Source organism: Anastrepha obliqua, chromosome 2 (assembly GCF_027943255.1).
Source record: "Anastrepha obliqua isolate idAnaObli1 chromosome 2, idAnaObli1_1.0, whole genome shotgun sequence".
Taxonomy (NCBI): Eukaryota; Metazoa; Arthropoda; class Insecta; order Diptera; family Tephritidae; genus Anastrepha; species Anastrepha obliqua.
Window position 1 is genome coordinate 108689551 of NC_072893.1, and position 10573 is coordinate 108700123.

The following is a 10573-nucleotide window of genomic DNA, read 5'->3' on the forward strand; positions in this document are numbered from 1 at the left end:
GTAGTGTCGGATTGCCGCATGCCGGCTTGGTCACTTATGCAACGCGTGTGTTGCAACCGATCGTTGGAATGTTCTATTGCAGGTAATTGTGAAATAAAAATATGCTGACACTGCGGCACGTGTAGCGCGCAGCCGTGGGAGCGTCGCTGTAAATGCGACTGCAACGTGTTAACTCTTCCCCCTCTAAAAGTCTGCGTCCCGCAGATCCTTATTTGCAGGGGCGTCCTTCTCATTTGAATGACGAGGATTCCGATGCAGTATAGACAATTTAACCTCGGGAAATTTTGCTCCTCCTGTTAGCTTCCTCCAAATCAGCAAAACGAACACCATCAACAAAACAAGGCCTAGGGCTTCAGACATTGCAAACCAGTTAGTCTTATCTTTCAACTGCCCCAAAAGTCGTATGTTTCCGGAGGTCATTTCATGGACGAGATTGAGATTCAGCGCCAGGCTTCTATTCGTTATGGTGGACAGCACGGGTGGAAGCACTTGCACGCCTGAGCTGCTCGTACTCCAGTAGGATTGGTTGTTTATCGTAATAGTCTCGTTTTCCATCTGCAGGATATAAGAGCCAGATAGATGTTTGGATATTCCACCTGACCATATACTGCCGTTGAAGTTATCTAGGAATATAGTGTCCTCCTTGAGCACCTCTATAGTAGTATCCATACCGATCTCGTAGCGGCAACTGGTTTGTCCACCCTTTAGGAGACGTGGTAGACATTCCTCTTCGGCCAACAAATCTAGGGCTTCCTGTTTGCATACCATGGCTGTGGCTAGGTGGAGACAGCTATTTTTTATGCCGTATGTCAGTTGCTTATTCATCAGTATCGTCCTGTACTTCAGGTCAACTCGATGGCCATCCTTCAAAACAGATCGTGTGATTAAGTGATTAAGCCCCGTTTGATCCACCTTCGGCATTGACAGCACGTAAAGGAGAAGTGTGCCATTCGAGTAGATTGATGGTTCGCTATATTCGATGGCTTCAACGACGTTACTGTGCGGAAGGACCTCAATTTCGCTTATTAGACTATTTATTTCCTCCTTGTTCAAAAGGTTGCTGTTCACTACGCCTGCTTTGGCCATTTGACATGCCCGTACGAGTTCACTGACGTCATCCTTGAGAATCATCACTTTGTGCTGAATCTCCTGTGAAACCTCAGCCTGGCGGGTACGTCCCAGGATGTCATTCGTAGTCGTTGTAATACCATTCACAACCTGTAATAACTCTTCAGTTTTTTTGAAAATTTCAGAGTTTACCTTATACTGTTGGTTATTGTTGACTATTAATTCGTTTTGGCTTCGCAGGACTTCATCCCAGTCTAAAGCATCAGGTGAGCCAGCAATCCACTTCCAAGCTGACCCAATCCAGTTAATTGAACGCTTCGGTCTTTTGGCTGCAGGTCCCTTCAGGTCTTCCAGTTGATTTCGAACTTTTTGTAACTGATAGTTAAGGACTTCTGTGATTGAATTGGTCCCTTTCATGCTGGCAGTTTGGTATTGTAACCGATTTACAATTTTCTCGTAGCGCATTAAGTCGATGATATGGACCAGCTTGAAGTGTCCATTGATTATCCAGCCGTATCCATCACGGACAGTTAGAATAGGTGAATCTACGTTGAATACGACATATGCTTGTGCGGTTGCACAGAGGCAGATTCTACAAATTGAATTACAGAGTATCATCTTAATTCTAATCCTTTTTCCAAAATAGCTTAAATAGGATATCGTACACAGTTTTCTGTTTTATATATTGAGCATAGCCTACGACACTAATATTTTCCTTAAATAAATTTTACATGTTTTTTTTGAAATTACGACAAGGAGAAATTAAAATGTACATATCGCTTAAACAAAATGTAATTGATATTGAATTTACTTATAGTTACTTGAAATTTACTGGAGTTATACAGTTATTAAATTCAAAAATATGTTTTCCATTCAATGACAATTCAACTTAGTAATAAGAGCTTAAATTTCTAATACTATTACTAGTGAGTGGAGTCCGGGAGGGTAAGGGTTATCGGAAATCGGTGAGGACCCAGAAGTGATGTGAACAGTGGAATTTACTGACAGTTAGTTTTTTAATTATAAACTGACAGTTAGTTTTTTAGTTATAATTGATTTTGTTAGAAAATATTAGTAAGTTATTTTGTTTCTTTCCCCTTTTTTTTTTTTTTTTTTTTTTTTTTTTTTTTTTTTTTTTTTTTTTTTTTTTTTTTTTTTTTTGATGAGGCTAGAATTTTGCCATTTTATTTTGGCTCATTGAACCCTTAAAGGTTTATGCTTCTATACAAGCGAATTTTGCTTGTGCTGTTGAGAATTAGACTTTCTCTTATTTTTTGGTTTGGTATTTAACCTTTTATTTCATTATTTCGTTATTTGCATTGCAACCTAGGCGTAAACCCAGCTGAAGGAAGGCCCGTGTTAATCCCTTTTAGCCATAAGCGTTTATAATTGCAAATGGCCTACTCATGGCACGAGTAGCTTCACGACAATTAAAGCCAATAGTCCCAAGGAGGAATTGAACCACTTCGATTGATATCGCCTCGACCGCCGAGAAAACTGGAGTTGAACCAATGCGACAGATCGAATACAAAATTTAATTTGTACCCAGACCACTGGGGCTTAGGGAGCTATGCATAAGTTTTTTTGCCTCTTGACCAATGCTAATTTCATATTCTTTAAACAATATCTTTACTTGTTAGACATTTTTTATGTCTGTTTTGTGGAACTTTTTTCCACTTTCTGTGACAATAGTAACATTTCTGTTTTCGGCTATAGCCTCTTTCTTGTAAAGCGGCTTTTGTTTGCTTTTTATTTGCTTGTTGGCGATAAACAATTCATCACCGCTGTCAAAATTGCGAGGGGGCGAGCGAGTTTTATTAGTTCTTGCATTCCTGCTTTCATTAGTTCGTTCCCTAAAATTTGCCAATCCTTGATAATTTATCCTAGCAGTCCTGTTGAGAAAAACATCAGCGGGCTTTCGTTTTATCACTGAATGTACTGTATTATTATATCTGTCTACAGTTATAGCAACGCGCTCATCAGGTGTTAGTCTAGGGAGCTCAACGCGGAGGCAGCGATATATTTCAATCAAAGTAGAGTGTAATCTCTCCACCTGACCGTTGGCTTCACTTCGCTGCGTCGGCGTTTGGTATATTTCTATTCCTAGAGACCTGATGTAGTTTAGCACAAGCGGGGTTAAGAAGCCGCGCTCGTTGTCCATCACCAGAGCCCGTGGCACTGTAAAGTAATGTAATGCAACGGTTAGTTTCATTCGCAAATGGATGGAAGATTTGTTTTGGATCGGAAAAAGTTTAGCAAATTTAGTAAACTTGTCGATACAACTCAAGTACTTTTGCTTTTCTATTTCAAAGATGTCAATATGAAGGATTTCACAGGGATAATTCGGGATAGGAGTTGGCTGTATATATGGTTTTGAAGGATGCCTATCGTACTTGTTCAACTTACATGTGTCACACTGACGAACATATTCCCTAATCTGTTTAGACATAGCTGGGAAATAAAATTTTTCAAGGATTTGTTCCCTATTCTCACGAGCGTTCCGATGCGCGCGCTTGTGCTGCTGTTCTATTATATTGAAAACCCTGTCTGCTATCGTTACGTCCTCTACCATGCGCTGTGTGATCCTTATTTTGTACCTACTAAAATTATCAACGTATGCAGCTTGCAAGTAACGAAGATCATCCTCTGGAATTTTAATGCCATTTATGACATTTGGGTTGAGGTATTTCCTGAGGGCAGGTAACAGAGCTTCCACATTCAACAGTGGCATAGAAACAAAGTATCTTCTGTATCCTTTATGAGGCTCCTCTGTGCACTCGCAACTCGCCCCCCGCCTGAAGATTATTTGGTTTCTAAATACGTTTATTGGGACCTCAACGTGTGGTATGAGGTCTGAACTATCTTGTTCGGCGGAATGCATTGTAGCTTCCGATGCAGTATCTGTATCGGATGGTGCGCCAGCTACGGTACATGGCGCTTGAGCGACGATTGAGTCTGTGAGTGCGTTCACTTCCGTCTTAAGACGGGAGAGTGCATCAGCGACCACATTCGTCCTTCCTGGCTTATAAATCAACTCGCAATTGTACTCCTCTATCCGGGCTTTCCACCGCTTAAGTTTCGCGTTGTAATTGCGATTGCTCATAGAAAAGGTCAGCGGTTGATGGTCTGTGTATATCTTTATTTTTTTTGCGCCGTACAAATAAGACCTCAAATTATCAAGTGCCCACACTATCGCAAGCATTTCCTTTTCGTTCGTGGCATAATTTTCCTCGGCCTTGTTAAGTGAACGGGATATATACGCGATTGGTTTGTCCTTCCCTATATCCCCCTGTGACAGAACTGCCCCGATTGCGTAATTCGAAGCGTCAGTTGTCAAATTGAAGGGTTTTTCAAAATCAGGGAAAGCGAGGACATCAGCTGATGTCAGTAGTCCCTTTAAATCTGCAAAGGCCTGTAAGGCTTCACAATCAAGTTTTATTTTTACCTTTCTCGATGCATTTGCACTGATTTGTGCATTTTCCCCGCGCGTAAGGTTCGTCAGAGGCTTTGCTATCTTTGCGTAGTCCCGAATAAATTTGCGGTAGTAAGACGTCATACCGAGAAAGCTTTTAAGGTCCTTTAGATTTTCCGGAGGCAAGATTGAATTCATTGTTTCAACCTTTTTTGGGTCAGGGCGCACACCTTCGGGTGTAATAACATAGCCGAGGAACTCAACCTCAGTTTCGAGGAAACACGTCTTCTCCAAGTTGACCTTTAAGTTGGCTTCAAGCAATCTTGAAAATACTTTCTCCACATTTTGTAGGTGATCATCGGTGTCTTTCCCGAATACAATTATATCGTCGATGTACACATAGCAAATTTTGCCAATGTACTGTTTGAGCACATCGTCGATCATTCGTTGGAAAATTCCAGGGGCATTTTTTAACCCAAATGGAAGTCGCAGGAATTCGTATTTACCATTCATGGTGGAGAAAGCAGTCTTGGGAATATCAGAGTCCTTCATGGGTATCTGATGGAAACCGGACGTTAAGTCAATGGTTGTGAAATACTTGGATTGGCCCAGACTACAAAGTGTTGCATTTATATCCGGAATAGGGTAGGTATCAGCGATAGTGACTGCATTCAACCTTTTATAGTCTATTACCATGCGATATTGTTTTTCCCCATCGGGCTTGGGCTTTTTCGGGACCACCCAAATTGGAGAGTTATAGGGACTTTTTGATGGTCGGATAACTCCTTCTTCGAGAAGTTCATTTACCTGTCTATCCACTTCCTCCCTCATAGACGAAGGATAAGGATAGCTTTTACTATAGATTGGGTCGGTTGTCGATGTCCTTATCTCTGCGCGGACGCTGGTATCTATCAATTCATTACCATTTATAGGTAAGAATAGTTCGCTAAATTTTTTGATAATTTCCTTCACTCTTTCTTCAGTTTCCGGTGCAAGGTTTTTGGAAATTGCGTAATTAACCTCACTGGATACCCGAGCGTGCAGAGGTATTTTATACTTATCAACCATTAGAAGGTTCTTCTTCCTATCGACAACCGCACCAATATCCTTGAGCGTATCGTCCCCAATAATTCCGTCAAACGTCTGCAACCCAGGCAGGACAAAAAATGTCACATCGGCAGTAAGGCCAATGTCACTGAAAAATTTTAATAATACCTTCCCCTTTATATCTACACAGCCCCCTGCTGATCTTACACTAAAGGTTTTATGGACTGCTTTTTCATGCTTAGCTATCGTTGGTTTAATAAAGTTTTTATTCGCCCCAGTGTCAATTAGAAAGTCTAGGACGCGGCCGTCTGGAAGTTTGTACTTTAAGTATGGTACGCTAGATGGCCGCTGGACAGAAAATCCTCTTCTTCGACGGCAGCGCAGTCATCATCTTCGTCCTCCACAGCATCCGTCGTAACATGGTAGAGCCTCTGTTGCTTTCGGGGAAAGTTATCGGATCTAGCACTGCGTTTGAATGGATTTGGTCTATTTATATAATTAACTCGTTTGCTTTGCACGGATTGGTCTACGTCCATCTTTTCAACCGGTGCCTGTGAAGTGGATGGTTGATCCCTCTTTGGGATAACCTGGCGATCATATTTGTCGAAGTGTGTTCGGCGATCCTGAGGACGCCAAGGTGTCCTCGGTGGAATAGGAGGTGTTCTGTCGGCCTTAAAACCATGCAACCGGCTAGGAATCGTATTCACTGGTGCAACAATGTGATTATTTGAACGTGCACTGTGAATTGTAAAGTTCCTGAAATTCGTGTTTTGGATTTCAAGGCATGCCGAATATGCCTCTGGAAGAGTTTTAGGACGCTGAATGAGGAGCATTTTGGCAAGCTCTCCATTCAGTCCACGTATAAATACGTCCAGGGCACGGTTCCTATATGTGTCGATTAGAACTTTCGTTGTTTCCTCAGAGTACGATTCAGTTTTTATTTTATTAATAATTAACGAGAATTGGTGATTCACGGCTGCATAAAATTCATCCAGCCGTGAATCCTTCTGAGATAATTGGTGGAGTTGATACTCCAAAGTGCGGATGTCGCGTTTATCCGCGTAATGGAGTGATAAGCACTCCTTGATAGCAATCCAATTCGTATCAAATATGTTGTACGATATTAGGGCAGCATCGGCTGCCCCGCGTACTTTCTGTCGAATATGTTGAAGTATGGCCCGATAAATTGGCTTATTTCTTACAACTTTAAAATCGTTAAGAATGCTCTCGACAGAGTGCACCCACGAGACGTATTGGACAGGATTCCCGTCGAATGCCTGCAGTTCTTTTACGGAGTCTGGAAGTCTAGAAATATCCCTTAGATCAGCCTCCGTAGCCGGAGCTCGGGGTTCCACCTCTGGTTCGCGAACATCACTCTCACTTCTTCCAGATTCCAAGAGAGTGAGCCGGGATCTTAAAGAATCTAGGGAAGAGATCCGCCTCTCCATACTCCCAACTTGTTCGAGGAGCGCATTGACGGCTCCCGTCAGGTTTGTTACTGTGGTTTGTAAGGACTCCATACCTGAGTGGGAAAAGAGGAGGAAAAAAATAGACAAGTTTTTATAAGCTTACAAGGCTGCTAAGAGCATATGTTCCAGGTTCTTTGCTTAAGCTGCTAAGAGCATATGTTCCGTGGTTCTTCACTAATGTAATTTTCTGAATTTGTAATTTTCACTTCACGTTTGTAATTTTCTGAATTTGTAATTTTCACTTCACGTTTGTAATTTTCTGAATTTGTAATTTTCACTTCACGTTTGTAATTTTCTGAATTTTCAGTATGCTTTTGATACCACTATAATTGATAGCTTTTCTTTTTTTTTTTTTTTTTTTTTTTTTTTTAAATTTAAATTTAAAAATTAATCACGTTTTATTCTTTTTCACACTGTTCACCACTGGGTCCCTGCTCGGGCGCCAGAAACGGACTTCCTGTCCGATACACTTAAAAAAATAATGGGCCAGCTGCCCAGTAAGGAAACACTTGTTTTTTTTATACGTTACAATTTAATCAAATTATCAGTTCACTAGCTTATGATATAATAAGGAATTAAGTATAGGAAATTAGTATTGAAGTGTAGCCCGTCCCGAACTCGACTGTCCGCTTGAGGTGACCGCCGCTTCCTTTACACCTATCATTACGACAGCGACGATGCAGTTGTTGTTTGATACGTCTGAGACCAACCTTTACCTTGAGTTCCCACAGGTACAATATGAGTATCATTTCACAATAGTGCTGACACCTTCATTCTAATGCGTATGCTATTCGCCATAGCCTTGGCAGTAGTGTCGGATTGCCGCATGCCGGCTTGGTCACTTATGCAACGCGTGTGTTGCAACCGATCGTTGGAATGTTCTATTGCAGGTAATTGTGAAATAAAAATATGCTGACACTGCGGCACGTGTAGCGCGCAGCCGTGGGAGCGTCGCTGTAAATGCGACTGCAACGTGTTAACTTGTATTATATATAATTTATATGAAATAATAGCATTATAATGGTTATAAATAATTTGCTGCTATCTGCGGTTTGCAGCTGTGCCACAATTGAAATAAATTGAACGCCGTTAGCAGAGCACTAACACCATAGCCGCTGTTGCTGCCGACAGCACTGTTAATGCTGTCATAGAAGGCACTCCAGTCAAAGCAGTGACAGCGGCAGCGACTGCGACGTTGCTGATTGTTCGCAATTTAATCCTCTACATGAGTGATTATTCAGTAAAAAGAGCAGGAGGGGAGGAATATACAGTGTGTGAGTTGAAAAATATGCTTCCAAAAGAAATATAATAAAGGAATAAGAAGTTTTGCATTTGAGATTTGTTGAAAATCATTATCATTATTATTTGAAAGTTCGTCGGCACATTTAATAAATAATAGCTATAGGAAAAAAGGAATTATAGAAACGAAAAGAAATTATACTTATTTAAAAACATGAGTTTAAAATTTAGTCAGCATATTCAATGCCCTTCAGAATGTGAAAATGTGTTTTAGTGACTGCACTGTGAGTCTGTGTAAAGTCTACAAATTTATTTTACGCACTACAAATCGAAAATATGGTTATTATGGCACTGAGGCGAATTGTGTTTTAAATCAAATCAGCTAGGAAGTTGTCACAGGAGGAAGATTCGGTTATACAGGGTCCGCCATATAACTTTACGGAATTAAAAATGCTATAAAAAAGAAACTACTCAATATTTTTCCAAACTGCTTTTTTATTTTGAAGTACAATCCTTCCGGTTAATGATGGAATACAACTTCATTCATATGGCTGCCTCGGCTAGCCATCCATCATCGCATACGATCGGTCCAATTTTTCAACACATTTTCGATTGTATGCGGCTGTATTTCAGCTATGACATCGCGTATGTTGGTCTTCAGTGCATCAATTGTTGCTGGTTTGTTGGCATAACACTGGTCTTTGACGGCACCCCAAAGATAATAATCCAACGGCGTCGAATCGGAAATGAGCTTCATCCGAAATGATGATTTTTCGGCAAAAGTCTTCATCTTCTTCAAGTCGATCCCAAGCCCATGAAGCGAAGCGAAAATGCATTGGGTGGTCGGTTTGCTTCAGCTGCCGAACCAATTGGACTTTGTACGTATACACAACCATTTTCATTCAGCGGAAGAATAAAACTAATTTTCTGTCAAATCAGATGACAGCTAAGTGTTACCATTCTTCAAATAATACCTAGTTCAAATCTGTAACGATAGATGGCGGGCCCTTTACAAGTACATTTTTAGACTTGAAATGAATTAAGTTTGTGAAAAAATCGTTAATTTTTTTATTTTTGTCAATTAAGTACTGTATTTCTTTTTACTTAACTTAACTTTTGTTTGCTTAAATTCACTTTTTTTGCTTGACTTAACGTTTTTTTTGCTTAACTTGACTTTTTTTGCTTCAATTAACTTTAGGCAACAAAATCTGGGCACATAAGGCTAGAGATTTTTTCCTCGTTTAATTGTCTCCATGTGCTCCAATGGATTAGAAGTGAATTTTTCATACTAACTGAAATGCCAACATTAGATTTTAATTTTATTATACTCGTAATATTCTTTTAAACTTCAATTACATGAAAAAAATTACAAAATAATATTTCTTTTTTGGAATAATTATTTCTCTTCCTTATATTTGCTTTTTACAATAATTATTTCTAAGTGCTGTATTGTTGGTTTCTAACCTAATTCTGAACACAGCTATTTTTAGCAAACTGAAATAATTTTTCTTAAATGTAGTGTCAGCGCCAAAAGAAGGCATATTTTGGTATATTCGACTATTTATTTATTTTTTCGTTTAAATGTTTTTTTTTTTTTAATAAAAAAAGTTATATAAGTTCATACTGCAACAAAAACCACAAAACTCAAAGTTTCAGATTTTGTAAAAAATTTATAAAAATTCGCCAAACTTTCAAACTTTTTACTCAGAATCCTTAAGCCTATTGCATCTCCCTCTCGAAATGCGCGATGTACACGAAAAGAATTTTGCTGTTTGTTCTAATGAAAAAGAATATTACGGGGTAACCAAAATTATTTGTTTTCCTCAAACTTTAGCAAAAAAAAAATGTATTTTTTGCGTATTTTGCGACAAAGAGTTTTTGTTCGCGGGTTATTCCGTCGAATTATACAATTAACTAAAATCGGGTTAGACAGTTTTATGGTTCATTTAATGCATGCCTGATATTTTTTATATGGAAGAAAACACGCAACATCGTTACCGTTGATTACCGTTACTTTTTGGCCAGTTTCGAAACTTGCTTTTTAAATATTTTTTTTATAACCGTCATTTTGTTGTCAAAAAATATTTTTGACTGGTTTTCAAACCGAATTTTTTAATATAACACCAATAACTATTATTTTGTTGCTCAAAAATGCTCTTGAAATTAAGCTTGTGTGAACTAACAAGTATTTCTGCAACTGTTAAAAGTCACACTCAAGTTTTAGCGTGCTTACGGTGTAGTACAACTGCAAAAAAAAAATCAGCAGTGCATTTGCGCATACTGTACGTAGCGGGTGGTAACTGGTATATATCCACACTTGTTTAGCAATTTATGTGCA